This window comes from Chelonoidis abingdonii, chromosome 6 (assembly GCF_003597395.2).
Source record: "Chelonoidis abingdonii isolate Lonesome George chromosome 6, CheloAbing_2.0, whole genome shotgun sequence".
In the NCBI taxonomy this organism is placed as follows: Eukaryota; Metazoa; Chordata; order Testudines; family Testudinidae; genus Chelonoidis; species Chelonoidis abingdonii.
In genome coordinates, this window is record NC_133774.1 from 20,752,833 (window position 1) to 20,778,525 (window position 25,693).

Genomic DNA, 25,693 nt, shown 5'->3' on the forward strand with positions numbered 1-25,693 from the left:
GCTAAGGATAGAGTGTCAGATTTAACTATGAATTTCCTTGCTTTATTGGATTAATTCTGAAAGTAAGACACTAAATGTATTTTAACAAGCAGTAGTTTGGGTGATTTGTTTTTTTTCTGAGTGAAGGAGCTGGGGGTGGGGGAAGGAGAGATTTATGAGAGTTCCTTCAAAAAAAACTTCCAAAAGTTTCCTCATATTTTTTCTTTAATATTTTTAATTGTAGTGAGAGATGGATGATAGCCTATAACAGTCTTGTTGTTATAGTCTACTGTGTATAGAGTAAATACATATCAAGGTATGCTGAAGTATAGATATCATTTACTCAACTGTCCATACTGCATAAATTCATCATCCTCATTATATTCCAGTAGCAGACAGAGGTCCTCATCAGAATAGGTCTTCCTCTGCCAAGTGCTCAATAAACATAAATAAAGATACTTGGTGAAATCCTGCTTCCACTGAAATCAAATGCAATACTCCCATTAACTTCAATGGGGCTAGGATTTCACCCATTGGCTTTGCCCCAGACAGCAAGTTGTATATATGAATAGTTGGGGGAGAGAAATATAACAAAATAAATATAGTTTTTATATAAAGATAATTTTTCCCCTTTTTTGCTTTTTACAATCAATAGATAAAATGTGCCACCTCTCCCCATCTGCCCCTCACCCTATTGTTAATTGTTTTTGCACGTCTTGTGTAAAATTTTCAAAAGTTATGTAACTTAGTAGTTTATGTCCCATTGACTTTGGCTCCTAAGTGCCTAAATCAGTTTCAAAAATGGGCTTAAGCGCCTAAGACAGTTAGGTGGTTTTTGAAAACTTTACTCCATTGTTTGTATCTATTTAATTATTTTGGTTGGGGGTGTGATATTCTACAAAAATAGTTAAATTGGTGCAACCCAGTAGTGTGCATGCAATTATACTGGTATAAAGGTGCCTTATACCAGTGTAGCTTATTGTTCTTCTTTTACAGGAAGAACTGTAGCAGTATAAGCACCTTTATACTGGTATAACCGTATCCACACTAGGGGGCTTATGCCACTTAAAATATACTGGTATAGATTAAGCAGTGCAATTTTTGTGTGTAGACAAGTGCTTATAGGCTTTGCAGCAGAGGTGGGTCTTGAGGAGAGAGCCTGATGGCCTCAGAGATTGGTTCAGGGATGGTGTGCCATGTGTAAGAGGCAGGGTGGAAGATTGTGTGGAGAAGTTTGCATGAGAAGATGACAGATGGGTGCACAAATCTAATACATAAAAAGCTATTCAGGAGACATTTGGGATGTTGCTTAACTTGTCTACTCAGCAAATCTGAGTCTTCCAAATAAGTAGCTAGCATCATATTCCCACAGATTTTCACATATTCCCTGTATACTTGGAAGGACTTTCCTTCACCTTCTAACCAGCTTCCTCTGCCTCTTCCTCCCTGTAGTCCAAGAATGGTGGAGTCTGAATGTGTCAGATTAATCTAAGGCGCTTGGATTTCTCTACTTGACCTAAAGCCGCTTTCTCCATTGTGAGAGTTGGGTGACTATGGAAAAAATATTTTCAAACATTCATTCAGATAAAAATCATCCATTGGCTTTTATGGTATTTGTGACTTTTTTAACTTCTGGTGTCCATGAACAGTCATACAAATGATTATTATTATTTTGGTTTCTTTCCAAGAATGTCCATCTAAACAGAAAAGGCCTGATTCACCACTTTACACCATAAGTCTATTAATTTCATATCTTCTTCCAATATACACTACTTTCATTTTACATACACTCAAGCTCAAATTTTTGGCTGAAAGTGGAAAAAAAAATTACCACCTCATGTTATTTCCTGCCCTGCTGCAACCAGATAATGCTGGATCTCTAAAAATGTCTGGCTCCGTTTCCAGGACCAAAAAATTTCATGTTCTTTTCCATATGTCCCAGTAAAAGCTTCTTGACACATACAAGGTCTGAAAAGAACAAAGTCATTTTAGGTGCTTATCTGAACTTCACATTGTTAAGGTTTGTCCATTACTATTAAGAACAATTTCTTATGTGCTGGTAGAGAACCTAGTGAGCATTCATTTTCTACTAGTTTTTTTAGGGAATATAATTAATATTAAAAATGAAAATCCGACATTCAGATAGCAACCTGAGCCAAATGCTAGACAGTAGAACCCTAAGGTCTTAGCCTTCAACCCACATATTAGAACCAGGATTTACTGTGACTTTGTACAGAAGAGGATTAATGGAATGAATCACCTTACTTCCCCTTAAGATTTGCCTAGGCATGTGATTTGTGTCTGCTAAGCTGGTATAATGATGAACAATCCTTTTTATTAACATGGTTAAAAATAGAAACTGCAGTAAGACCTTACATAAACTAGAAGTAACATGTGCCAACTCATGCCCAAATCCCCCACGGAGCTTTTTAGGTCTATGAGATGTTGGCATCAAACAAACAAGATGACTATTTTGAGAAAACAGGGAAATACAGTATAAAGCTACTCTTGTGCTTTTCTCTAAATGCTGTAAAAGCAGGGTCATGACTTTCCCGTACATACTTTTTCCACAACATAATTTAATAATGTGTCTATGCACATGTACACACACATACAGAGTCTGCTCCCTGCCCATTTTGGAGTGGCTAGCACTACTAGCCAGGAATACACAAGACCAGCTCCTCGTGCCCTCTATCTCATATTCATTCATTCATTCATTCATGGGAAGGACACGGTCTGGCATGGGCACATATATCAAATAAGATATCTTTTGGCATTTATATCATAAGCAAAAAAATCCAAGGGAGTTAAATTCAGTGCACATCTTGTACCATTGATTCTGGGATCTCAGCTCTTTGCAGCTTATAGGAAACAAAACCAGAGCACAGACTTTGCCTGGCTAAGCTCTGCTTCCTATTATCATAGATGAACTAGCCTTTTTAAATACAGTAGTTTACACGTTTAGGCCCTGATCCTGAAAGCTGTTTTACATGGGCAGTCAGACCCCTGCAGCAACACAAAGCCCCACTGACTTCACTGGGACTCTGCAAAGGCATAGATGTCATCCACGTGGCTTTGAGAATTGAGGCATTACTAACATTTAACATTTATACCATGGTAGCACCTAGAGGCCAACCCAGTAGCCCATTTACCTATGGTAAATGACCACCCCTGCCCAGACTAGTTACAGTCATAACAGGTGAATCAGACACACAAGCAAGCCAGGGCGGAGGATGCGGGAAGAGAGGGTAATAGTACGTTAACAAAATACTTGTATTGGCTGATGTAGTTAACACCACAGAGAATTAGCTGTTCCTTGTGACATGTTTTAGAATGAAATGTTTTAATTAGTAGCTCATGTCCTACAACTGAACCAATTCAGAAAATCCTCCCCTTAAATATATAATTTTTTTCTAACATATATATTAGAAAAAATGACAGCCTTTCCTTAAGTCTTGCCTGTTCTTGGTAAGTTTAAAGAGCTAAATTAGCAATGCATTCATGAGAAAAAGAATCAGAGATGTCTCCAAGCTGTCAAGTGCATTTAACTGGATGATTAATTGGCAATGCTTTGGCCAACCCTGGGGTCCTGCTAAAGGCCATGCCCCTTGACATGCACCTGCCACTGTAAGACTGATTGCAGAAAACGGATGTCTTCACTTTTTTTTTTTTGCAGCTGTTAAACGCTTTAAGGAAATCTTTATTTATCTAGAACAGAAACTTGAACTTTTCTAATCTTAGGGGGCTACAATGAATGTAATGCTATGTCTCAAACTGATGTACGGAAGCAATATTTTAGAATCTTTTGAAAGCCCATGATAATTGGATGTTATTTTGCCTTCCTTGTATGTTTGCTGTAGTGTTACTTTGCTTTCCTGCCTTGTCCTCTTTTACAATATAAGATGCTTTGTGACAGCAAACAGTAGGCAATTGCTATCTCTGGACCACCTGATTCATGTTGAGTAGACCAGAGTTTGGTAAAAGTACTCAGGCAGTAAGGTGCAGCTCCATGTGCAGAGGGTGGCTGAATGTAGCACTGAGTGAGGGAAAGAAACTTTAATTTATAAACAGAGAGATGCAATAAAGAAAAAGAAATATACCAACCTCGTCTGGTAAATTGAGTTAAGTGTGGAATGGTCCATCAGTGGGAAGGTGACACAAGACAAGTGAAGTTCGTCAGAGTTCCCTAAGAAAATGCTGTGAGATTGTAAAGTAATCCTTTGGCCGAGGAAACACTACTGAACCACACAGCTCAACAAGCACTTCAGGTGTTCGTTAGGTATTTGTGTTCAAACACATTGATTTTAATGACAAAGATGTCTTCTCTCCCCCAGTGTCATCTTTAGATTTTCTCCTTTGCTGCTGTCCCCTACACATGGAACACCCTCTGAATATCACATATCATATATTATACCATATAGTCAAGAAAATAGTTTTGAAAAGAAGTTATTTGATCTTATCAAAATTAAATTGTTTTGATAATTTTTGTCCAAATTTTTGATGAAATCAATACATTGCTGTTCCTACAAGACATTTTGATTTCAGCCTATCAGTATTTTCTGGTGGAAAACTGTTCAGTTGGAAAAATTTTGACCAACTTTAATTATTATTATTTTTCATGCTACACATATATCGACACAAAGGAAGATATGGTCCCTGAGCCTAAGAATTAACAATCTAAGATTCTGTTTCTACAACTGACTCACATGAAATCTCATTGCTTCAATGGAGCTAATCTGTGGGCACAGACCAAAGTCAATTGCAAGATTGAGGCCTGATTTAAGACACTACACGGCAAACCGTGGCTTCCTTTCTGAAGTCAGTGGGAGTTTTGCCTGAAGAAAGATCTCAGGCTTTACGTCTATATTCTTATTTTTAATTATTTTCCTATTCTCCAGATTTTAGGTATAAATACTGTATTGAGCCATGTTTTAATATTTAAAATATAACTTAAAGAAATAAATGCCAGGAGTCATAGCACCACCTATATACAATGCTGACCTGTGCTCAGTAACTTTCTAAAATAGACAGTAAGATAAATATCTGTGAGTTCGATCTTAATTCCTCACTGAAAACATTTCTTAACTGCAATGCACAGTATAGCCCAGAATAATTATTTTCTCATATCATATTCAACTATTGAGGTTTCTAGTCTCAGGAACAGAAATGATAGTTTGTTACATCTCGTAAATGATTCAGCTCTCATTTAACAGTGGTTTTGAGCATCTCTCAATAGTATTAGATATTGCCAATTTAACAGCAGAAAGGATTATAGAGCTTGCATCCTGCCTTTTTCAATCTCGTCCAGGTTCATTTGCATCCTTGTGACAACAAAATGAAGAGAAGACAGCTCAGTCTGCCATTTAGTTTCATTTGTAGAAATCCACTGCTACTGTCATTTTCATCAATTAGTATCTGTGGCTACTTAAATGCGTTCAGATTTCATACTGTGGGTGTGTGAAGGGATGCTAGTGTGCTTGACCTACACAGTGGACACTACGTGTCTTAAGTCCCTTAGGACCCAGTTCTTAAAATCAAACTGGGCTATGAGTATGAGAGTAAGCTCATTCTTTTCTTTTCTTTTTTTTTTCTGGCTGCATCTTACAGGACCCCTCCCAAAATAAGCCTCAGAACACAACTCCAAAATTTTTTAGGATTCATTTGATTCCTCCCTCTCCTTTATTTGGCTTGGGCCTCTCTCTCTTCAAACCCAGGCTCTGCCCAGATCTTATCACTTCTCCCTGTATAACATTTCCTAATAGTTGCCCTCTCCTCCCAGTCCAAACTTCCAAATGCTAGATTCACACCTTACATGGATTTCATCAACCTCCTTTCTGCCTCCCTGACTCTGCCTCCTCCCCTCTTTCAAATACCCAACATTTGAAAGTTGGGTACTACCTTCTCCTGCTGCCACTCTGATCCTTCCTCAGGTCCTTTTACTTTGTCCCTTTTCACTCAAAATTTGAACTCTTAATAAGCTCTTTTAAGGTATGCATAGCTTTGCCCCACAGAGGATATGGACCTCATTGCATTTATCTCATCTCCAGTTCTCCCTACCTTCCCCCTTCCCTGGCCTTTACCACTCTTCTTGCTTTGTTATTCCCTTTGTCAGCTCCTCTCACATCCACCCTAACGCCACTTTCCATGCTGCCTCTTAACCTGGAACAGTAACGCTCTACCTGAGTGCCTAACCTGGAACAGCATCCTTCTACCTGGGTGCCTAACCTGGAACAGTAACCCTCTCCCTTAGTGCCTAACCTGGAACAGCATCCCTCTACCTGAGTGCCTAACCTGGAACAGTATCCCTCTACCCGAGTGCCAAGCATCCTCATGGCTACCTCATTTTGTGGAAATTACTCCACAAAAATCCCTTCACTCACCTTGCTTTCCAGCACAGACTTCCTCTTCCTGTGCATACTGTCTACTTCTCCCCTCCTGCACGCTGTTTTCCAAATATCAAAGCTCAGGAGATTTGCTCACTATATAATAACGACTCACATTACTTTTATTTGTTTCAGCTTGGATCTGCCTTCCCCTACACTTTTGCCAGATTTCATATTCTACACTTGTCTAGTTGCTCTAAGGGAGGAAGTCTCCGAAGGGAGAGTTTAGCATTTGCTTGGGAGGGATATAGTGAAATGAATTGTACTGCCACACTTCAGTTATACTGGTGTATTATTTTGCTATATTTTAAAATTAAGTCAAGGAACTTTGAGCATATGAACGTGTCCATTTTTAGCAACGGTAAAAGTGCAAATAAATAAAATTATTAATACTGCATAGTGTGTATGCATTGCAAGGAATGTGTCTTTATGATCATCCCTGTGAAATTAGAATGCTATTAAAAATGTTTGACTCCAAGATAATAAAGTGCCAGAAAATGAAGATATACATTTATAATACACCAGCATACCCACTGTGTGCATTGTGATGATAGACTTGAAACTTTGGACCAGATTTGTAAAGGTATTTAAATGCCTAGTGGGATTTTCCAAAGCATCTAGGTGCTAATCTGCCATTGATTTCAATGGGTGTCAGTGCCTCTGTGCCAGGGCTGCCCGGGGGGGGGGGGTGGCAAGTTGGGCAATTTGCTCCAGGCCCCGGGCCCCACAGGGGCCACCATGAGAATTTTTCAGGGCCCCTGGAGCAGGGTCCTTCAATCGCTCTGGGGGCCCCGGAAAACTCTTGCGGGGCCCGGGCCCCCGGAGCTTCTTCTGCTCCAGGTCTTCGGTGGCAATTCGGTGGCGGGGGTCCTTCCATTCCGGAACCTGCCACTGAAGTGCCCCGAAGACCCATGGTGGGGGGTCCTTCTGCCCTGGGACCCTCCGCCAAAGTGCCGGGTCTTCGGCGGCAATTTGGTGGCGGAGGCCCCCCGCTGCCAAACACCCCAGACCCCCTGAATCCTCTGGGCAGCCCTGCTCTGTGCTTTTGGAAATTCTACTAGGCGCTTAAATACCTCTACAAATCTGGTCCTTTCTTTCTCCAGCCCTTGAAAGCCCATGTTGTCCTGGCCACCATGCGTCTGGCCAATAGGACAAAGCTTGTCAAAACAACTTGATAAATAGCCGAAGAGGTTTGCTACTGAGCAAACTGAGATGCTCACAATCTGTACCCCATTCCCATCCATGGTCTAAGCACATCGCCTCCTCCTTAGTCATCCCCTGCTCTCAAGAGAGGGGTGGAAAAGAAGAAAGGAAACCATGAACACTGCCTCATCAGGATGACCCTGTGTATTTCATGTGTTAAGAGCAATGTTCAGGTGGCTCAGGCTCTGGCTGTGTGACTTGACTGGGGCTTTTTTATTTATGTACAATATCCCAACATACAATTGTGAATATAGATTTTGTAGAAACTTTACAAACAGCTGGAAACACTTGGAACTCCACATAAACAGATAAGAGGTAGACTACACATTTCCAATGACCATGTTTAGACTCTGTTTACAAATGGTTAAGATCCAGTTGTGCCAACCCTAAACCTTCAAATGTCAGAGTGAAGCCCTCAAAACTCATGGGTTGGCTTAAAAATCAAGAGATTTTTAAAAATGGGGGGTTGTCTTTATTTTCCCTCCATTTTTTAGACCCTTAGGATACACTGAGGACATGTTTTCAAAATGTTCTCTATTACCACAAGGGCTGGAAATTTACTATTTAAAAAAGGAAATCTCAGATTCTTATGAAATAACATGACTCCAGGATCTGGGACTTTAAGAAAAAACACCAAACATTGCAAGACTCACAATAACCTTGTGATATCTGGAAATACTTAGGATCTATACATATAATCACCATAAAGCCAATATGCAATTAATGTGTTTTAAACCTCATGAGATACCAAAAAGAAGACATGTCTGAGAAACATGATCTAGGTATTAAACAGGGTTTTGGAAAAGCGATGATGTGCATGATCCAGTCTGTGCTGTGCAACCATGGTCAAATCTCTTAACCTCTCTGTGTCTCTGTTCTCTTTCTGTAAAAACATATGTAGCAAAACAACTCTGTCCTGGGGGATGGGTAGGGTTAAGGGGCTGGGAATAATTAATGTCTGTAAAGCCCTCTGAGATCCTGAGATGAAAGACACTACAAAGATGCAAAGCATTATTCTTATTTTGTGTAGAAAATCTGCTCCAAACACTCCAAAAACCTGTATAGTGGGAACAATATGTTTGTTTCCATCAGACTAGGTTTGTGCCAAAAGAAAAAGGATGCTACAAATAGCCCATAGATAAATTGGTCCTCACCATTATCTGAATCAAACTGAAACATAGTCCAGGATTAGAAGGATTGGTCTTTATAATAAAGCAGCTCAGTTGCTTACCATGCCTAATTTGTGACTATATGAATGACCAACAGCATAAACTGAGAACTTCAGCACCGAAGCACAGACCTGTACCACATGAGCTAGAGTAATTCCATTAGCTGTTTAATGGAGCAGGTTGGTCCAGTCACTAGAAAGAGATGTGACATACAGTCTGACAAGGTGTTATCTAAAATTTTACTATGTTGTACTCCACTTGGGAAATCCATTTGGGATAGTTTTCAAAGTGCTGTGGGATCCTCTGGAGAGACGACACTGTAGAAATGTAACAGGTCATTATCATCATCATTTGCTACAGTGTAAATCTTTCTTGTGTTCTATGTACATCACTCTTAGTTAAATTGCAGGATTGCATATAGTTGTTACTTACACAGGTGTGGAATCTGAAATTAGATTGCATTTTCTTCCCATAGCACATGAAACAAATAGAGAAACAAATAATAGAAAAGTAAGTTATAGTCGGACCTTTAAAAGTCAATTTCATCTGTGCATTTAACCATAAAAGCAGCATCTGCTGTGCTCAATACAGGTGTTTTATATCCTTGTCATTAATTGGAGGGGACATTATGTCATCATACATCAACAGTTAAAGTTGGTTAAAGTGCCACTTATCTCAGGTACTACCATTAATCAGATCCCTTTCATCTGGGTGCCTACAGATTCTCTATTAGTAAGTATATGATACAATGGAATATTTTCCAATTACTGGTTTTGAATGAATGATTTGGAAATTTGAGACATGCAACCATTCAAGTCACTCATAGAACACCTGCAGTTCTTGCTCAGGCAAAAGTCCAATTGACTGGTAAAGCCTGCCAGATCAGTTCAATAAAATGTAATCTATAACTTTTAACCCATGGATACAAGAGGCCAGATAATGCCACCATTTTTAAGGAGCTTTATATGGCCCAAGGAAACAACAGGGGCAAAGTCATCAGAACCAGCTTTGCTTGTCCTGTATTTTAACTGCTCCCAAATGAACCACCAGATACATGTGTTGTGCTGCCAGCTGCAGAGTAGCTGGTACAGCCTGAGATGCCATTGATTTCACTGGAACATCAATTATTAAACAGCAGCACAGCTCAAGAGTAGACGGGAGGTCCAGCAGCATATGTGTTAATGAATCACACATTAGAACTCTTTCTCCTCACACTGGTTTAAAGGGTGAGGACTGATAAGACTGCAAGGCAGAACACAACATCACAACCTATCCAGGCTACCATCCCCTCAATGTGTTTCATTTATCCGTAGAGTGGCATAGAGGATTATGTTATGAAAACCAGGGGAAGAATTATATCCCATCCATCTATCAGTGGCATCTTTGATGGTCATAAGAAGTGCATGCAGAAAAACAGCCCATTAGCTGTTATTAACTGCAAAAGAAATGTAAGTAAAACAAATTGAGTGTGACATAAAAAAGTAAAGTATTGAATGGGTTTTCTTTCCAAGAATTACATGAAGTCAAGTATCTTATTAAGTTCAAGAGAATTACATTTTATATGCTTCAGCAAGAGACATGTACCCTTTAGAAAATAATAATGAACTGCTTTTTTCGCATTCATTTACATAACTTTGATAAATTACTGTAACCAGATTAGGGAGATAAAATAACTAGTCTATTAATTACAATGATTATTATTTAATGGAAAATGGGATTCTGGGCAACGTGTATGGGAAGAGGAAAGCTTAGCAATGCATTATATGGATGTGGTATTTTATCTTACAGAGTAAGATAAGTGTACAGCTATTCCTGCAATCTAAAGAATATGTTCATTACCTGTGCAAGATTTATAAGTATAATTGAGTGTAATATTTTAAAACCATTTGCTTTATTTTGTAGTACACGAAGAACAAGGCAGCACTGCTTCTTTAATTAAACTGTGTAAATTTCTTAGTGAAGTTATCTAACCAGGGTTCCATTTGTAAGAAAATTACTTTCTGTATTTAAAAAGTTTGCTAGACGATATTATAAGTACAGTCCTTCTTAAATCAAAGTATATACCTTAATATATCATATATACAAATGTCATGTATATTGCAAAACCAGACCTTCTTAATCTAACTATATACAAAATATATAATTTATATTACAAAAACAGCCCTTAAATCCAACAATATATGTAAATTAGAAAATGCCAGATTCACAGTTGCCTGTGCAACCTTAATTCAGCCCCTTGTGCATCCATCTTGTGCACTGAATGAGGCACAGTCCTATGAAAAAAATAGAATGTGTGTATGACTGTAGCATAATTCATAAGCACCAGGGAGAAGAATTAAGATTACCCAGACAACTATAAATCTGACATTTCCTAGATTTCAAGTGCTTGACTTTGCAACCAGAATAACATTCTTTTAGCGTACACTTTTCTGTGTAATCTCCTAGGTTTTGGGGAGTGGGGGTTGGCTTGTTAAGGAAATAGGTACAAACAAATTCTATTATGTGCAACTAACAACCCCGCTGTTATGCAGCATCATTGAATTTGAACCCTGAACCTATAGCACTGAATGCTACCATATAAACAACAGAAGAAATTATATTAGCTGTCAGCAGCAGATGGCTATTACTCCAGAGTGGAAAATGGACCACTGAGTCCAGGTGTTGAGTCCATGGGGTGGCTCTAGGGGGAGGCTTCGCTATTCCCCCTCCCAGGAGTGAAGGTAACTCCTGTCCAAAAGGGAGATATGCTGCTGCAGCCATATCTGGGTATGGGGAGATGATTGTGGGGACCCTGCTGTGATGGGATTCTGGGGTGCACTGCAGCCTGGGACTAGGGTGACCAGATGGCAAGTGTGAAAAATCAGGTGTCAGGGGGTAATAGGTGCCTATACAAGAAAAAGACCCAAAAAATCAGGACTGTCCCTATAAAATCGAGACATCTGGTCACCCTACCTGGGACCGTGGAACTGCAGTGCCCCCTTAACTCTCTTCAGCCTGGGCTGTCTCTCACAATGCCTTGCTAGTGATCAGCAGTAAACCCCTCCAGGCTCTGTGATCACTCAGCACAACTGCATGTGAAGACCCCACACCCAACTAGATTACATGAATGCTCCCAGAGCCATTTATAAATCATGCAGAGAAAGGCAGCAGAACCAAATCCCCCCAGCTCCCAGCAGTTTTTCCCAGCAGATTGAGCAGTTTTTATCTCCCCACTGGATACTGCAGTCTTTAATATACCGATTTGTCCCTTAAATCTGGACCAGTGTCCTTTGCTGGAGTCTTCAGTCTTCTTCTCAGTGTCTTTGTTGCTTGCAGCATAGGTGGGGGCAGGAGAAAAGGCCCCGCATATGGCCACTGTGTCTGTTTTGTAAACTCAGTCCCATGTGCTTGGGAAGCACAAGTCCAGGTATGTCTGGGGGCATTGCTGAGTCTCCAGGCAAGGCTGAGCAATTCCCCTGGTATGGCCTGATGCAGATCAGTCATTGAATTGTAGCTCCCTTGCTGGACAATGGTTGTTGATGGGTTGATAGATATCCTGCCCAGGTGTTGGTTACTTTCCTTGCTATTGCCTCTGGGGAGCTAATATCTGGTTGATTCCCCAACTTACAGCATGTTTTAGTGACAACCATACAACATGAGTCTCATAACTTCATATGCATTAATGGGTAGAGAAATGACTTTCAGCTGGCCATAACCTTTCCCCTGATACCTTACAAGGCATGCTTTATATGTAAGATCGCAATCATATATAAATGAGGAATATGGGGGTTACAGGGTGCTCCCCCAAGGTACAGAATGTCACACCTCCCCTCTTTGTTTACTGCAAGAGGGATAGTCACAGACTAATTCAAAGGCAGCGTGTGTTAGGGTCCTCTTTCCTGGACAGGGCGTCTGCTACCAGCTTTTCTTTTCCCTTTATGTGTATGATCTCCATGTCAAACTCTTGCAGGATTAAACTCCAGTGCAAAAGTTTGGAATTCTTGCCTTTGATTCTGTTTAGCCATACCACAGGTGAATTGTCCGTCAGAATTCTAAACTTTCTATTAAAGAGGTAGGGCCTTAACTGCTTGACTGGCCACAGCATGGCATAACATTCTTTTGCTCCGTAGATGACAGTTTTTTTGCCCAGGAAGGCAATAGGGTGTTTTTTGTTACCTTTCCAGTAAAGCACCCAGACCAATTTCAGAGGCATCTGTACACAGTTCAAATGTTTTCTCAAAGTCAGTGCTGGCCAGTACAGGTTTCCCAGACAAGAATGTTTTTCTCTTATCGAAACCCTTTTGGCAAGCTTCTAACGAAACCACCCCATTGGGTTGGTGTTTGGGGGAGTCCGTGACTGGGGGATACAATGTCGCCGAACCCACACAAAAACCTTCTATAATAGTTTGCTAGGCCTATGAAAGAGTGAACCTGCCTTTTAGTTTGGGGACACAGGCCAATTCACAATGGCTTCCACTTTGAGAGGATCAGAGGATATTTGTCCCCCATCCAACCCAATGTCCTAAATAAGGGCCTTTGGCTGCTCCTATTTTGCATTTAGAGGGTTTTATGGTTAGAGCAGCCTCTTGGAGCTTTGACAGCACATTTCCCAGGTGTTCTTTATGATCATCCCATGAGTTACTGAACACCGCTATGTCACCTGTGCATGCCCCTGCAAAAGTTTGAAAACCTTTTAATACCTTGTTGACTGGTCTCTGGACAGTTGCACCAGCATTGACCAAACTGAAAGGTAACATTAGGAATTCATAGAGTCCTACGTCAGTGATAAAAGAGGATTTTTTCTGTGCATCCTCATCCACAGGGATTTGCCAGTAAGCTCGAGTAAGATCAAAAGTACTGAGGTATTTGGCTTTGCTCAGTACGTCCAGCATATCATCAATTCTAGGCATAGGTGCATCTGGTAATAGCATTAAGTTTTCTATAGTCCACACAAAATCATCCTTTATAGGGACCAGGACCACAGGGGATGCCCAAGAGCTGTCGGACTCCTTAATTACTCCCAGGTTCAACATATTGTGTATCTCGGCATGGATTTGCTCTTGCACCTTGCCAGTGGACCTGTAGGGTCTGGAAGAAGGTGGCTGAGTCCCTTTTGTAAGGATTTTGTGTGTTAACATGTGTGTTTTTCCTGGCTTGTTGGAAAACACCTCATTGTATCCTTGTAGCACTGACAACACTTCCCCTTATTCAGTTGATGTTAATTTGCTGCAGATTTCCATGTTTTCCATGGTTGAGCCATCTTGGCATTCAGCCATTAAATCAGTGAAGGGATGTGCCTCAGTTTCCCCTTCCCTGCAACAGATCATGTTTACTACGGCCTCCCTGCTGTGATAGGCTTTAAGCTTGTTCACATGTACAAGCTGTGGGACCACATTCTCATGAGGCTTTTTAACTTGATATGTGTCCTCATGTGCCACTTCTACTACCTCAAAGGGTCCCTCCCAAGAATTCTGCAGGTTATATTTTTTCACAGGATTTAACACCATTATCAAATCTCCTATTTCAAAAGTACACTTACAAATATTTTTGTTATACTATGCCTTTTTTTTGGACTGACTGTCCTGGAGACTGGTTTGGACAATGTCCATCATGTTTTTTAACTCCTTCCTGAGCCTCTGAACATATTTGGTCACTGGTTCTTCCTTTACCGCAGGGTTTCCCTCCCAGAAATCTCTAATGAGATCAAGGGGCCCCCCTGATTTACTTTTCTTCCATACAAAAGATCAACCTTTCCACTAAGCCATTGGCCGCTGGGTGATATGGGGCAGTTGTAAGCTGCTTCACCCCACACAACTTCCATAGCTCACTGAAAAGAATGTCACATCTGCTTCAACTCTCTCTCTCCCCAGGGGAATTGGGGGAGTTCCAGCCCCATGTGATTGCCCCAATGGGGAAGGAATAGGATTACTGGAGCTGAGTCTAAAGTGGTTTTCAAGGGAGAAGCCCAGCCTGGCTTTCCCTCTCCACCTTCCCCGTGCTAGCAGGTGAAATATTGACCACTATGTTGTCCCCAGAGGACCTGTACCATGTGCCAGGTTGAGGGGGCTGGAGCTCAGCCAGCCCTGCTCTTTGCCCCACCTACTACAGTTGCCCCAGCAATTCCCAAATGTTCCCAGTGTAGTGTGTGCTGCTGTTGCTGCTTTGTCATTGACTTGAGCCTAGTCTTAGAATTTCTGTGTTCAGCTATTATTTTTGTAGGTTTCCTGAGCAACTCAAGCATGAAAAAGGAAATAGTAATTTTAAACTACTTATATCTCAGCAAAAAAATGAAGGGAATTTTACAGGAGAAAGAAAAGGCACTTCAGTAGCCTGAAGGGTTTTCTTCTACTAAATATCATAGGTTTGCTGCAAATAGTGGAGACATGATAGCTTCTCAAAGAAAAGGTTACAAGAATCTTTTATAATGGAAATTATTAGACAACATAAATATATGGGTTACTACCAGCTCACTTAATTAAAGAGTCATATGTCTTTGCTTGAAAGTTTACCCCTGTGGTATGCATGGTAAAAGTACAAGGTTAAGGTCCTGAACATTTTTTCAGCATTTAACCCAACTGATTATTCAGATGAAAATTTGAAGCTGGATTTTATTCCTGCACTCAAGGCCATGAAAAAGTCTATGTACTACTTAAGTCCCACTTATGTCTTCAGAATAAGGCATAAGCTTCACATTGGTCTTCTATCCAATGGCAAATTTCATCTTCGCTGAATTTGGCCCAAGATATTTAATGCTGCAGTTTGCAAACTGGATGGTAAAAGTTCCAATAATCACACATCTGGCTGAAATGCCCTTCTCGGCAGAGGGGGGAGGCAATTGAAACCTTGTCCAAAAATAGCAGAACAAAGCTTTTATATTATTAAAATGGCTTATCAGGGTAGCAATTTTCTGAGGCACCTTTCCTTTTATTATACAGCCCATCCAAATGCTGGGTAAAAAATAGTGTTCTTACCAAAGGCCCTTTTGACGAGTGGTTGAACACATCCTCTCTTGTCAGAATGTGTTGTATCAATTATTACAATCTGGCCTTCTGCTTCCACCTGGTCATTTGCATGCACAATTAGCATGTTTACATTCTCAATCATGGTATTTGTGGGGATGAATTAAGGACCTGAATCTCCTCTCACTTGCACTTGTGTAAATCAGGAGCAATGCTACAGAAAATCAACATAAAACTGTTTTTTAATGAGATGACAATCAGGCCCTAAGTGCACAAATCATGCTTAAAACTTCTGAAAACTAGCTCTAAACTTTAGCAGATAGTGTTGGTAGGATATACCTATTTAAATTAGCTTGTCCCAAATAATTGTGTAGTGTCTGGTGCCTGACAGCACAACCACCATCACTACCCAACTGCTGTTAGATACCAGTTTAAAAGGCAAAGAAAGGTAAATGATATATATGTTATGACGGAGAACCCACAGATATGGTGATGAGTATGGCAGATTAGATAGATAGATAGATAATCTTTCTGGCATAGAGCATAATATAAATGCCTGTAAATAAATTAGAAAATATTTTCATTTCATAGCAATGATTGCTTTTTGGTGACTGGAGCTGGATTTTCTCATTGCAAGGTATATGCACTATGCAATTTCCTTTTGCTTTTTATTTCTTTGTCAGTGGTGTAGATCTTCTTGAACTTTGATTGTTTCTCACATTTACAGTCAATCATTGGTGTTTACATTTTCATGTTTCCTTCCTGTTTTTCCCAGATCCCTTCCCTGCCTCATCTGACTTTGGAGCTGTTGCCACCTTTCTTGAAGACATTCTTGTGTCTCACCTCTTCCGTTTACACTCACAGTTTCCATTATCTGTACGTTTGCTTCCTTAACTTCCTCGGGCATATGTCAGATCACCAATCATTTCTGCATTTTATTTGTTAACAGAGCATCCCTCATGCTCTGTTAACAAATGTTGACTGTGAAGACTTATACACACCCCGCAGCCTTTCTGTAGCTCTAGCTTTAGCCAGATCAGGAAACAATGTAGCGGGTAACCTCTCCTCTCTCCATCCTGAGCTGAGGCTGCTTTTCTCAGCCCTTCAGTGAGCTGATATGCATTCGTTCTCAGCTTGTCTCTTGCTGCTAATTTCACTCACACATCTGACAAAAGACGATGATCACACATATTTTCCAACTCTTTTAAATGCATTTGCCTTGCACTCAGTACAAAGGAAGATCAAGGTCATTAAGGCTCATTACCATCTGGCAGCTGTCTGGTGGCCTGTATGAAATAAGTGGATGGTCTCAGTCCTGTTCCTCATGCACATGATTCTTCATTTAAAAAAACAACAACATCATAATTGACTCTAACTACCTTGTTAGCAGACTTAGCAGAGAGGCTGAGGAATGAACTGAGGTGGAAATCTAACTACCCTGTCTCACTCAGAGGTGGGTCCTTGCAACTCAAGGTAGATTGGTGAAGCTGTTTGCATTTTCCTTCTTTTGCTGCCACTTTAAAAGAAAGACACCTGCTCCCAAGGCTTGTAGGTTCTCTGAAAATCATCTCCTGAGATGTGGCTGGTAAGTGCACAGCGCAGGCTAGGCAGGGCTAGAACGATGCCAACTGCACTTTCAAACCTCAGATCATTCAATCCCTTAGCTCAGTTAGGGCTGCTGTAAATGGAATTGGCTGCTTGTGGACCCATGGGACTGTTCCAGTAGCTGGCAATCACTAGGACAGGTAGACACTATGGTCAGTACCCCTGCACTGGAGGCCAGGTGGTGTATGAGTTCCAGGTCATCTGAGGCTCTCTCCGTGTTGTGAGGTTCCCCATGCAGTCAGGCACGGCCAGAGAAGAGCTGTTACTTGTGGCCAACAATGTGGCCATGAAGTCTGTAGCCAAAATGGTAATAGTGGGAGCAGCTCCCAGCAGGCTCATTGCCCACTTCCTCATCTGGGTTTTTTTTCTTGGTCATCCAGGATATCCTTTGTTGCTTCCCTTTCCTGTTTTCCCCTTCTACAATCAAAGGTTCTTTATTAGAGCAATCTCCTGCCAGCTAACGGAGGTTGAGGGTGGCTCCGCTTTACAGATTCTAATATTGTTATAGGGAGATGTGGGAGATGTTATAGGGAGGAGTAGACAACAAGGAGTAGCATTGGCAGTGGAAAGAAATGGCTTCTGAGAAGGGGGCAGGAGGGGAGGCTGAGGACTTGGTTCATGGGAAGAGGGTTGTCATTCCAGCTGTAAGTAGCAAAAAGAAAAAACATCACACAGATGAGAATGAGAGGATATGACAAAGGGAGGCAGAAGCATGGAAGAGTGCTCAGGGCACACAAGGCAGGGTGAAGAGTGGCACGGGGAGGGGAGACCTAGGCCGAGGCAGAGCTGTGCAAAAGCTTGAAAAGTGAGGATGAGGTATTTATGTGGAGAGAGTCAGGGAGTGGGCGTGAAGGTGCTGTAGGAGTGGAGTTGCATGGCTGGAGAGAGGGGAAAGAAACATCTCTTTAGCCACTGAGTGCTGGTTAGATAAAGATAAGAGAGGTGAGCAACCATATATTGGAGCTGCTGGGGTTACAAGCAAGAGATCACTAAGGAAAGAACAAGAATTTAAGTTGTTGGGATATAGAAGGAGAAGCAATCAAATTTGATAAGATCTTGGGTAAAAGAAGAGATGAGAAGGGAGAAGTGAAGCATAACCCCATAGCTGTAAGCCTTTGTGAGAAGGAAGATAGTGGAGGTTTCAATGGTGATAGAAAAAGAGGGAAAGGAAGAGGGTTTCGGAAGAAGGATGAGGAGCGCAGTTTAAGGAAGTGGCAGGACATTCATGAGGAGATCTCAGCGAGGCAGGAAGAGATGTCTTCATCAACACAGAAGGAAGCCTGAAGATTGTATCAAATCAACATAACAAAGCGCATTCTATTTTGCATTTCTGTAATGCCTTTCACTCAAGGAAGTCAAAATGCATGGCAGGAATTGATTAATTAATTAATCCACACAACATGAGATAGGCAAACACTAATATCCCCATATTTTTACAGATAGAAAGTAAGGGACCAAGTGGTTATGTGACTGGTTTGCACAATGTCACATAGTGAATCAGTAGCAGAGTTAGAACAGAATCAAAGTCATTGACTCTTGGGGTCTGATCTAATGCTTATTAAAGTCAACAAAAGTCTTTCCACTGACTTCAGTTGGCATTGGTTCAGGCCCTCAGCCAGCCCTTCCTGTAGCCACTACACAATGCTTCTTCCTCATGAGATTGAAGCTGTCCTCATCTTTAATATGGGTATGTGGCACCAGGGAGTGATGTCTTGTTTAAAGTAGTCAGGACCAAGATGGTCCACTGTATAGACTCAGAGTGTCTATAAGAAACACCTCCAAATAAAAGATGTCATCAACAGACAGCTGGGGGCTGACAGGTGAAACTCTGCGGATTTTGCTTTGGCCATTCTAGGATTTTAAGCATGGGTTGTTTTATTAAAAGCTCGAGTACCCTTGAAGACAGGTTTGAAGAATAACAACCACCACCTGTCAGGTCTTATTACTCAGATATTTCACACTAGAGATTTGTTATATTAAATAGCACTGATATTACTTATGTCAGGTAACTGAATTATAATTAAATGCTATGTAGATTATTAAAATACTGTTATGGCAATAGGGAAACATAAATGATAACATAAGACAGCCCCACTACAGAATTAGCTTGCTAACGCTGTTTTCCTTTGATTTGTCATTAAGTGGAACAACTACCTGGTATCCAACACCAACTTCCTTTTCTTTCCTCTGATAGGCTATTCATTACAAAGCAGGAAACAGCCCTTCCTGGAAATTTGCATAACTGAAAAATAGAGGAGAGATAAACAATGCAATACTTTTCTGATATTGGATATTGCCCAGTCTCTGTCATCAGTGACAATATACAACAGCAATGTGCTAGTGTCTGAGACTTACACAGTGACCCTCAATTGAATAAGATTTTGTTGCTAAATATCAGGCCAACCCTGAAGGTGCTGGCCTCTATTCAGAGCTGTCCCAAGCTGTCTGTTGCAACTTGGGGTGGGAAGGAGAGAACGGTGGCTTTCCTTTATGCTTTTCTCACTACTCAGATAAGTCTATTTTATTTTAATTCATCTGTAAAGAGACTGGGACACACTTTAGTGCTGCAAAATTAATAATAATAATAATTTGCACATCCATGTGAGCACTGAGGGATGATGTAGTAAACAGAAAGGAAAGAAAAATGGACCAGAACCTGCCCTCGATTACACCAGTGTCAATCCAGAGTAAATCCATTGAAGCCAACCCATATTTACACCAATGTAAATGGGAAAAAAATGTGACCCTGTATTTTGAGCAGTAGGTTACTGCTCAGTTCCTTACTTCATTCTGGTCACTCACATACAACAGCCTACAGCCAAACCAGGATGCTATAGATTAAGAATTTGGACTATGTAATGCTGAAAGCAACTGCTTATTCTTTTTTCCTTCTTGTACCCAACAAAGATTCTAAATATATTAATTATCCAAAGTGGCAAACAATTTTTTGTTTTACTTTCTCTCATTTCTTAAGTTCTGATTTTGCTTCTGATGATAAATGTGCTTCTTTAATACCAGCCATGGATAGAAGTGACTGTAACCCTCACTTCTTCTGTGTTACCAACAATAAAGTGTACAGTGACTCTTTACTGTACACTTGGACCTGAGTTATATGAAAATTAATCTGAAGAGCCAGGATTCATGTATTGTGTGAACTTGGTTAAAACAATCTGAACTAATTTCTATTCACCTTCTTTAATGCTAAGCGATTAAAATGTTTATTGGTCATATTAGTCATGTTTGAATTTAGACTGATTCCTAAGATAAATTTTCAATGCATTAATTCACTCAGCCATCCAGTCCCTAAGGACATTATAAATGCTTTAAAGAAATTAAAAGCATGTTACGTTACCCTTTAAATAATAAGAAACCTTACGTTATTCTACATCCGTTTATACCACACTAAATTTGCTTTGGCTTGATGCCTGTTAATTTTCATGTAAACCAGATTTCTAGAAATATTGCTTTTTCCTTTCCAAATATCATCCCATAGCATTTACTTTACCTTTCACATGCAGCACACTCAGAATTTCTGTGTAAAAAGAATTGGGGAACGTAAACCTAGCAGAGGTGTACCAAATGGATAGTTCTCATGAATAAAATTACACAACTTCTGCCAGTAAAGGCAGCTTTTAATGATTCTTCCACATGAGATTCACCGTGGAGCAGATTATACCAGTCTTATTCCTGCTGAATGGTACTTTCCTCTATCAGGAGCCCCACTGATTTGTAAGAGTGTCAGAATCTGACACTATTTTTGCAGCAAAAATGGCAGGCTTTGTTCGCTTAAGAAAAGTTACTTTTTGTTTTTATGAAAAAGATCAGAAGTGAGCCCACGATTTGTGAATACAGGAAAATGCTGTGCACTGGACAGTGGAAAACATGATTTTTTTTCAGCTATAGAAGTACTCTCTCTCTCTTTCTCACATTATCAGGTGATAAATTATAAAGCCATATTATAAACTGCAGAACAGTCTCTTTATGGAAAAAGTCCTCTAAAAATTAATAGGCATTAAATCAAAAGGGTTCTCTATATATTTGATAGGGTTCTATTGGAAATTATCCCAAAAGCCTATAAGGCTAGATCCCTAGATTCCTTGAAGCCCTTAGTGCCACTAGAGTGGTATGGAGAGGACTTGAAGCTCCCTTAAGTCACTAGCTGCGGATTCCCCTACAGCAGAAGAATCCCGAGCTGGTATAGCTAGCCCTTGTTGAGTCCTTTCTAGCTCTCTTGCCCCACCCTCACAGTAGGGGACATTCTGAGATAGGCAGGGAACATGAGAGGGGCACATCAGAGGTGGGAGGGGTTGAATGAAAAAGCCCCATAGGGGCCATTATGTGTCAGTCCATATAACAGTTTCATGAGACTGCTCTAACTTGCCCTGGAGGTCCAGATGCACCCAGGATCAAATGGGTAGAAAAGTGGTGTCCCCCAAGGTCTGCCAAGCACTGCTCCGCCACATTTGGGATTTAGCCTATAGAATTTAATACACAGCTTTAAGCTTTCTGTGAGGTTTTCAGTTTAGCCTCCCAAATTTGGTAATTTGCTCTTAGATCATATATGATAACCGAGTGAAAAGTTGTTTTCGATTCACCTGCAAAGGACTTTTCCATAAGAGAGGTGATAAATGACATTAGCATGCACCTTTAACTGCTTCACCTGTCCTCTGCTCACTAATCCTTCTCTCTAGACTTTAACCGACCACTTCAACCATCTGGACACTTTCCAACAGCCACCCTTACTCAATTTAAATATATCAATATTTAATTTGTGTCTGGACAATGCCCAGCACAATGAGTCCCTCCTCCAGGTTTGGTGGTCCAACATGCTACTGCAGTACAATGAAATAATAATAAGTATTGATAATAATTCTTATCTTTCGTCTCTAGAGTTCTACAGTAACCTAAGAAATGCCATGCTTCTTCCGCCTAGTCCTGTAAACCTGTTTACAAAAATGGCCAGTTATAATAATTTTGAATTCTGATGCCTAATGGAGGACTAGAAATGAAACTTTGTGTCACTGGAAATGGGAGGTTACAAAGTCTCAGTGGTCAAAGCACTTCCTACTATGATGCCTGAGGTAACAGACTTTAGAGCTTTGATATTTTTAGGTAAGGAAAAACAATTGTAGATTGTTTATTGAGCTTTTTATGGCTCGCTCTGATCCCTATACAGGCAGAAGGATAAAGAAAATAGTCATATAAAACTTTAAAATTCTCTAAAACATTCCTGAGATTGTTTTCTGTAAAATATGTGGCCTGTTCAGAATCCCAGGTAATAATACATGGAGATATACCTATCTCCTAGAACTGGAAGGGACCCTGAAAGGTCATTAAGTCCTGCCCCCTGCCTTCACTTGTCCCAGATCCCTAATTGGCCCCCTCAGGGATTGGCCTCACAACCATGTGTTTAGCAGACTAATGCTCAAACCACTGAGCTTCCCCTCCCTCTATATCCGGTGGTATTCTCTGGATTGAGATGAACTGTGGAAGTCATCTAGGAATCCCCATCTAGGATTTCAGTGGTGCCCCTAGAGCTGGGGGGCTGTGTATGTATCACACAGGCATCCCTCTGACCTAAGGTGTGGCAAAGGCAACCCTAAAAGGAATGTAAGTGTGAGTGCAGATAACAGACAAGACCAGGCTCAAGGATGACGTCTTGAGCACAGCCTTGGCCTATGGCATTTATGCTTCTATCTAAATAATAAATAAGTTATAAACATCTGACAAACCCTAGATCACCCTTCAAGAAAGTGGTAACCAAGCAGATAACAAGAAATAAATAAAAATAGTAATGGTTTTAATAATAAAACAAACACCATGGATGAAATAGGATATACTAAATGTATTGTGGGGGTTGATTATATCTCAGCTTACAGTTGTTAGTTTAGAATATAAATTTCTTGCAAATTGACCTTATTTCTTGCTTGTCTGTAAAATGCGTACCACTCATTTTGATTCTGTATCAATAAATAATAACAACCATCCATTCCTGAAAGGGTGGTGATGGCTAGATGGGCCAATTAACCATATAGGCTGCACCTGGAGGAGAGCCAGGGCTCAATATTGCTTAATTAAGGATGCAGCTCACCTGAGCAGAACTAGACAGGCCTTCTATAAAGCTAAGAAGTTGAGAACAGGAGGGGCCTTCAGAAAGAAGTGATCTGCAGTCACTTTTTGACAGGAGGCAAGTTTGTTAGAGATTACAGGGTCTGGCAAAAAACCAAAGGGGGAAGAGGCCATGAAAAGTGAAGAAAGTTTGGACAGGTGGTAAACCCAGAGGTGCTGGATGATAGAAGGAGGAAGTAAGACAGTGCCCAGGGAAATAGTAACTAGGTCTAGGAGTAAGTAGACCATAGTTGCAGAGTATAGGTTCCCTGGGCTGAAACTCAGAGTAGAGGATGCCCTCTACCAGCCACATGGGGAAGTGGCACAGCTTTGGATATAGAATGGAGGACTGCCTGGAACAACAAAGGGTTGGCTTGTCCAGAGAGACATAGACAGGGATAAGCGGAGAAATAAAATGACCTGTCCAGAAGGCCAAGTTACCAAAAGACAACCTTGAGTGCTGGAAACTGAGATTAAGACAATGGGCTGAGCGACTGCAGGAACGGGCGAGATAATCCCCAGATGAGCAAGGAGAAGGCGTGCCAGTGGTGAGTACTACATATCTCATCAAACCTGAAAGAATATGTCATTCTTTGAGCCAAAGGGAGGTTTATAGACAGCTGGCTGTAGGGTATCTAGACAGCAAGTGTGAAAAATCGGGACGGAGTGGAGGGTAATAGGAGCCTATGTAAGAAAAAGACCCAAAAATTGGGACTGTCCCTATAAAATTGAGACATCTAGTCACCCTAGCTGGCTGCCCAATTAAACTGAATGGGCCTGGTTTGCTGATACCGTGTATTTCGTCTGGCCATTTCACTGGAGTAACATGAGTGAACAGTGGATGTTAAATACCATCATTCTGATCTGGTCACTTTTTATACTTTGCACTCACTATGTACTGGTATAAAAGACTACCAAAAAGTGTACAGTTTTTCAGGCCTGGTCTACAGACCAGGTCTATACTTGTATAACAATAAATCAGGGGCGGCCAAACTTACTGAGCTGCATACAACTGTTTGAAAGCCGGGGAACACCTGCTGGGAGTTCGGGTTTCAGCATCTCAGGAGGTGCTGGCCAGGCCTTGGGGTTTCAGCCCTGTTCCTGCTGTGGGCCTGAAGCCCCGAGACCCCATTCCCCACTGGGCAGAAGCTCCTACCACGCTGCAAGACAGAGGTCCCAAGCCCCCTTCCCCCATCTGGTAAATCGATAATGGGGGCAGGTGCTCTGCAAGCCACTCTTTAACTGTGAAAGGACCACATGTGGCTCATGAGCCACAGTCTGGCCACTCCTGCAATATGGTATAATGGCTACAAGTGTGATTATGTTACCAAAGTAGTTTTGTTAGTATAACCCCTAGTGTATACACAGTTAGGCCTAGGTTAAGATGCCTTATACCAGTATACCTTATTCCCTTGTATCTTCATATTGGTATAAACTACTCCCATATTAGGGAGGTTGTACTGGTATAGTTGAAGTGGTACCATTTTTGTGTGTGGAAAGGTCCTTAGAAACCAAATATTAAACTCCCATGTATGCACTCACCCCAGAATTGTGTGAGGGCTCAGTACAATCGGAATAGAAGGAATATCATGTGATCTATCTCACCAATCACAACTAAACAACACAGTTTCAAAAAGTGAACAGTGAATTGTATTGAATACTTGAAGAGGACTGTTCATGTTCAATCTATAGAATAGAAAAAATGTATCTGACTAACTTCAAGTCCTGATCTACCCATGGATATTCTGTAATCTGAAAGAGTCTTAAATCATTGGATCAATTATTTGTGGTAAATTACTTGCTCAGCTCTAATAATTTAGCACACATTCACTTGCATAATTCCCACTAATACAACATATTCAGAGCCCCCATGAATATACTTTTACAGCCAATTACAGACAAAACAAGCAATTGATACTAGTGTGAGAGAATCCTGGTATCATAAACAGAAGTTGTCAGCAAGGGGCAACACATTCTCCTCCATTTCTTTTCTCGCAACCCTCTGCCAGCCACACCCTGCAACACTTATTAAGCCAGTATCAAGGGCAATACTTTGTCAGACTCATTTTTACCACTAACGGGGAAAAACTGTGAATGCTGACATTTGCAGCATTCCGTTTGTTCTGTAGCACCCTGGCCACTGTGCGAGAAGTGGCACCCTGTAGTGCTTCTGTCTGTATATGGGCACATAGTCTGGAAATATGAAACTGAAACCACACACCTAACCCGTGTGCTTGAGACCCCAACAGCAAGTGGGGGATGCCTCATAAAAGAGGAGAAAGTGATAGTAGGCCAGGAGACAGACTGG